The sequence below is a fragment of the Copidosoma floridanum genome, unplaced genomic scaffold (genome assembly GCF_036245765.1).
Source record: "Copidosoma floridanum isolate Cflo_tuat_1 unplaced genomic scaffold, Cflo_Japanese_pri ptg000030l, whole genome shotgun sequence".
Taxonomy (NCBI): domain Eukaryota; kingdom Metazoa; phylum Arthropoda; class Insecta; order Hymenoptera; family Encyrtidae; genus Copidosoma; species Copidosoma floridanum.
In genome coordinates this window covers 17,667,897-17,673,534 of record NW_028321907.1, presented here as the reverse complement: position 1 = coordinate 17,673,534, position 5,638 = coordinate 17,667,897, and the positions used below count along the sequence as shown (strand labels likewise).

The following is a 5,638-nucleotide window of genomic DNA, read 5'->3' as shown; positions in this document are numbered from 1 at the left end:
TCTACAAGTACGCGAATTTGTAAAGTCAGTGTCCCCATAATAAAAACTAAGAGCCTGTAACGGTAAATAGTGTCATGTAACTTTGCGAGGAGTTAGATTATTATAGCTAGTTTGTATAATTTATAGGTGCAGTAGCAAAGTTTAGTTTTCATTTGGTGCGTTTTTATATACAATCTCGATTTTTCGACGCATTTGTAGGAGCCCGTGACCGTCCTTTTTTGTCCAAAAGCCCGTAACGAAAAAAAAACGCATTTTATCTTTGTTTAATGTTGAATTATCGACTCGAATAGTGGATTGTATGAATATTAATAGTACATGACATAAATGTAAAAACAAAGTCATAACATCATTGACAGTGCCGTTATATCGGTTGTAATGAGATCGTATATAAGAGCCGGTAATGCACTTATTATTCTTGAATAAAGTAAGAAAGTCGTACACATTTTTCTCGTGCGGATGCAACAGGGCCTAAAAATCACGGACAATACGAAAAAAATTTTGTCACAATTCAAGATTTTAAGTGTTATACTATGCTGCCTCTTAAAATATTATGGTTCTCGTAAAATGACCCATGTCCCATGTAATAGTTACTGACAAAGGAAAAGTGACTATCGTACCTATTAATAATAGAGTTTTCACATAAAAAAAAAATTATGCATAGTGATAACTAGTGCTGTATTTCCTGTTACTGTTATAATTGTTGTTTTAATTCGTGATAATTTGATATTCAGTTGTTGGGCGGGTCTGATGTCAACTGGGGTAATGAATGTAATTAATGTCTTAATGTGATCCTTGAGGATCACTAAAAACGAATTATAAAATGTATTACAAATGAATAACACACTGTAAGATGAAGATGCACAGTTTATAACTCGTGTCATAGCAAAAATGTAATCCAAACGACGCGAACTGAAAAATGGACCAAATTTTTTTAAAGGTCGATTTTTGGGTGGAAGATAAATTTACATCTAGCTACAAATTGCATAATTATGTAATAATTTCATATTTCCTAGCTGTTCGTCTAAATTGCGGCTGGTTTATAAAATTTATTACATAGCACTACTTCAATTACTCTATAAATTTTCTACTAAAATTAGATATACCAGAAATAAATCAGATATCTGTTAATCATAAGATTTTTCGGTTTTGGTGCAAGGGTTGCGGCTGGTTTAGATTTTCAATCACCTTGGGCTTTAGCATTATGGGGCTATTGGATTTTCAAACGGTAAAGTAGGAAGTTGGCGCTGACCCAGCGATGGGATATAGTTCCGGCCAGATTTGGGAATTCTCTAGGACCCAACCTCTCTGACGTGGGAAATCACTAGATCAAAAAAAAAATAGTACCGAAGGTGACGCGCGAGATTCAAATAAGGTCCAATAACACAAGCATCCATCACCTGATGACCCGGGGCGCTTACTGGCAACTCTGTTAAATAAATAATTATTAATAACACAAGCGCCTATCACCTATTGACCCGGGGCGCCTACTGGCCACTCTGTTAAATAAATAATTATTAATAACACAAGCGCCTATCACCTATTGACCCGGGGCGCCTACTGGCCACTCTGTTAAATAAATAATTATTAATAACACAAGCGCCTATCACCACTCTCCCGTCTAAGAAGAGTGGTAGGAGGACTGCTTTTTATAGCTATATATATACATGTGTGTATATAATGTATACCAGCTGATTGTTGCGCTATATAGTGGTTAAGTGCTCTGTGTTGTCTGTTCTGTCATTCCTGTCTCCTGTACCGGTGCTGATAACTGAGATACCAAGAGCCAAGCCAACGTTAATGCTGGTACTTATAAGTACTGACCAATGGCTTGACCTTGACTTCTCTTCAACCAACTGTGGCCTTTTTCACCAAGTCAAACGATGAGGTGAGCAAAGATACTACTGTTAGTAATAGCAGTTTGACAAGTAGCTGCTAAGCAGATCTGACAAGTAAACTGCATATTTCAGTTATAAGCCCAACAGTGTTTGGTGAGTTGCAGTGCTTGTTTATTTATTCTCTTTTTGTATATTTTTTTGTCTCTCTTAAATTTGTATATAAATCAAGCAGGACTTTAACGTGGGATTGCTAACAAATGAGTAATTCCCACAAGTTTCCAGTCACAAAGTTGTGATTTACTTTTCCTGGAATCAAATCAACCAAAACAAAAAAAAACTTATCAAGAAGCAAGAGGTTAAAATTTAGTTTTATCAAGCACAATTTTGGAGGATAATAAGAAAAATCAAGGGCTGATGAAGTTTGACAAGAAAATGTACCTGAATCTCTGAAATCATCGAATGGCTGTGAATTCCAGTTGCTTTAGAGGCTGTAGTAAAGAGTTTTTTAATAATTATTGTTTACAATGGAGGTACAGAGAAAAGTCACTCAACGCTCTCATGAAAACTTGGTGCCATGTGATGCTAATAGCACAGTTAATAATAAAAATGAAGTTCAGACTTGCTCAAAGTTAACAAGTGTGCAGCTCATCATATTCCAAACATAAAGTACAGTTGTGGCAGATGGTCTTTACAATCATTCAAATGAAGTAAATAATGAAGGTTAAGAAATTTCATGAAGCTGTAGATGTGACCTGGTCACCTCCAGTCCAGCAGCCCACCAACTTTCCAATTTTGCTGGCTGCAGTAACAGTTGCTTAGCAGTTGGATATCAGTTTTAGTATCGTAATGCCAGTTTGGATTTGTATTCTCTCGACCTGGAGCAGCCAGGCTGTATGATACGTACATCAAGATCAGTGTGCCAAGTGATCAAAGGTTTTGTCCTTTTTTTTATTCATGTGTACCTACAATATTCGTAGTGTTGAGAAATTTAGTATGATAATTATAATTACCATCAAGATTTTACAAAATAATTTAGGGAGCTGGCGGAACGAATCCAGCTGGCATTATTGTGAGTTGCTATGATTGTGGAAAAATAATGATTCACTTTGCTGACAAGATGTTTGAGAACGACAGCAACTGTTTGATTAGCAGTCCCGACAAACACAAAGGTCCTGTGAGAGCACTGGACTTTAATCCATTTCAGTCTCATTTTCTAGCTACTGGTGCGACAGATAGTGACATTTATACTTTATATATTAATTGGACAAATGAGCCTATGTCTCCTAGTTCCAAAAAAATTTACCACCTGAGGATGTACTAGATGAATCATGGAATACACGAGGTACCTTACTTGTCAACATTTTTTTTTACACATTCATAATTGACATTAGAGCATTTTGTTGTTTACAGTGCAACACATTCTTGCTTCAACATTTTCACAGCGTTGTGTCATTTGAAGAAGAATTAAGCCATGGTAATACTCACCGATGCCAATTCAAGAGCCTCTATAAGCATTGTCATCAGGAATTGTAACATAATAATTCTTCATCATTATTGAAATATAAGTGAGATGGAAATCAGTACACTGACATCCTTATATATAGTCACACAGCTGTCTCTTGCTTCAGAAGAGGATTAAAATCCAATTATTGAACTGTGGGATTTGAGATTTGCAACCACACCGTAAAAACATTCCAAAACCATCGAAGGAAAGTAATATCAATTGCCTGGAATCCTTATTATTCTGATCTTCTCAGTTATGCAAAAGACAATAGAATTCTCTCTTGGAATCCTAATTTCGATATTCCAGTACGTAGCAGTTAAATTTTTCTCGCAACTCTGTTTTTTTATTGTGTGATGCTTATTTTTTATTACAAATCTTATTTTAGGGTGGTGATATTGTTGGCTAATTGGCTCAAACAAATCATGGAAACTTAAATGTATCTTAGTGTCCTAGATGAGCTTGCTTGGTTGTGAGTACTACTTCATATGGCCAGGCAATAGTACACTCTCTGTAAGGTGGAGCTGACCATTGATCTGCTGAAACGTTGAATAAAATGTTGATTTATTTCCTGGCATGGACCCATTCCCACAAATCTCACCGGTGATGCAAACAGAAGTATATTATGAAAATAATGCTGTAGAGTCCCCAGTCTCTGGTTTAATGGTAGCTAACTATGCGAATAATACCATAGTTGAAGTTATACCTTTTATTCAACTAACAATGAGAGTTGGAAACAAAAATAAATTAGTACCCGAACCAAATAATATACCAATTAAGTCAGACTATACACCTGAAATTCATGATCAAACTGATAAAATCCAACTACTCCAATAATTGTAATTAAAAACGCTTCCAACTACTGTTCTCGTAATTTATGTAGCTCTACTAGAAAAAAGTAAGCATTTGCAATTGACCAAATTGTTTAAAGAGATACTACTTTCAAAAATTTAAGTATTAGTTACATTTCAACATTTTTACAAATTAAACTCTAATTTTTTTTTAGAAATAACAAACATTTTATTACACCTGGATCTGTCCTTACTCTTATTTTCCATTATCCTTTTTTCACGATATTCTCTATTGGATTAAATTTTTCTTTGAGCTCATTAATAGAGAAAACATTAATCATACACAACGTTAAATATCAAAAGAAAATTGCAAAATCTACACCTATAGAAATGATGTAAAGTCAAAGACAAGATTATTTAAAGAGTAAATAAAAAATAGAGAGGTAAATGTAGAGATGAATAAGAGGTTTAGTCAAGTTATTAAATTGTATATTCGTTAATTTACCATAAATCAGTTATTAATCAATTTTTTTTTTTTTTTTTTCTTCTATTTAATGATTTTAATTTAGAAAACAATTTTTTTTTTCGTCACATTTTTCACAGTAAATCTTTCTCTATTAAAATTGCACCTGGTAATGAATATGCAAAAGTTGGACTCAACAATAGCTTAATAAAAAATCAGGTAACTGTTAAATGAATATTATGTATACACCGGGTAAGATTTGCTCAAGATTTACATAAATATATTAATATATAATGACAAGAACATTCTAAATAATAATTAAATTATTTACTGGGAAAGAAAGCGCCAGTTAAAAAAGCCTTGCTGTTTCGGAGATTTTAACAGTAAGTAGAATAATTCTTATGTAAGCAAGCGGTGGTGATAACTAGCCCAGTCATTTATTAATTCATTTAATGAATAAATTATTCCTTCGGCGAGCAAGTGACGGCGATAAGTAGCTTTACCATTTATTAATTTACTTAATAAATATATTATTTCATTGGCAAGCAAGCGGTACCAACAATAAGTTTATCGATTTATTAGCTTATTTGATAGATAAACTTTTTTTTTGACAAACAAGCGACAACAACAAGTAGCTCAGCTTTTTGATGGATTATTTAGTTAATAAATTCATTCCTTGGTGAGCAAGTAGTGGCAATAAGTAAATTAGCTGTTAATTAGTTTATTTAATAAATTTATAACTTCTTTGGCGAGCAAGCGATGGCAGTTCGTAGCTCAGCTATTAATTAGTTCAGTTAAGAAATAAATTATTTAGTTGGGGAGCAAGAAATGCCAATAACAAGCCCAGCTATTTCTAAGTTTAATGAATAAATTATTTTTTTGCTGAGCAAGCGAAAGCGAAGAGTAGCTCAGCTATTTATTAATTTGTTTAATAAATATATAATTTTTTTAGTAAGCAAGTGATGGCAATAAGAAGCTCAGCTGTTTATTAGTTTATGCAATAACTCAGATGATTCTTTAGCAGGCAAGCGATGGCAAGAAAGAGCTT

At 33.6% G+C, this 5,638-nt stretch overlaps 1 long non-coding RNA gene across 2 annotated transcripts; it reads left to right on the top strand.

Annotated features, from left to right (window-relative positions):
* The first annotated feature begins 2,543 nt into the window (after window positions 1-2,543).
* LOC149373513 (uncharacterized) lies at window positions 2,544-4,142 on the top strand. 2 transcript variants are annotated; one of them, XR_016293366.1, is made up of 3 exons: window positions 2,544-3,177; window positions 3,278-3,644; window positions 3,725-4,142. It is a non-coding gene; the product is annotated as an uncharacterized LOC149373513 (long non-coding RNA). The 2 variants fall into 2 exon arrangements; XR_016293365.1 differs by having other exon boundaries at window positions 3,246-3,644.
* The last annotated feature ends 1,496 nt before the right edge of the window (window positions 4,143-5,638 follow it).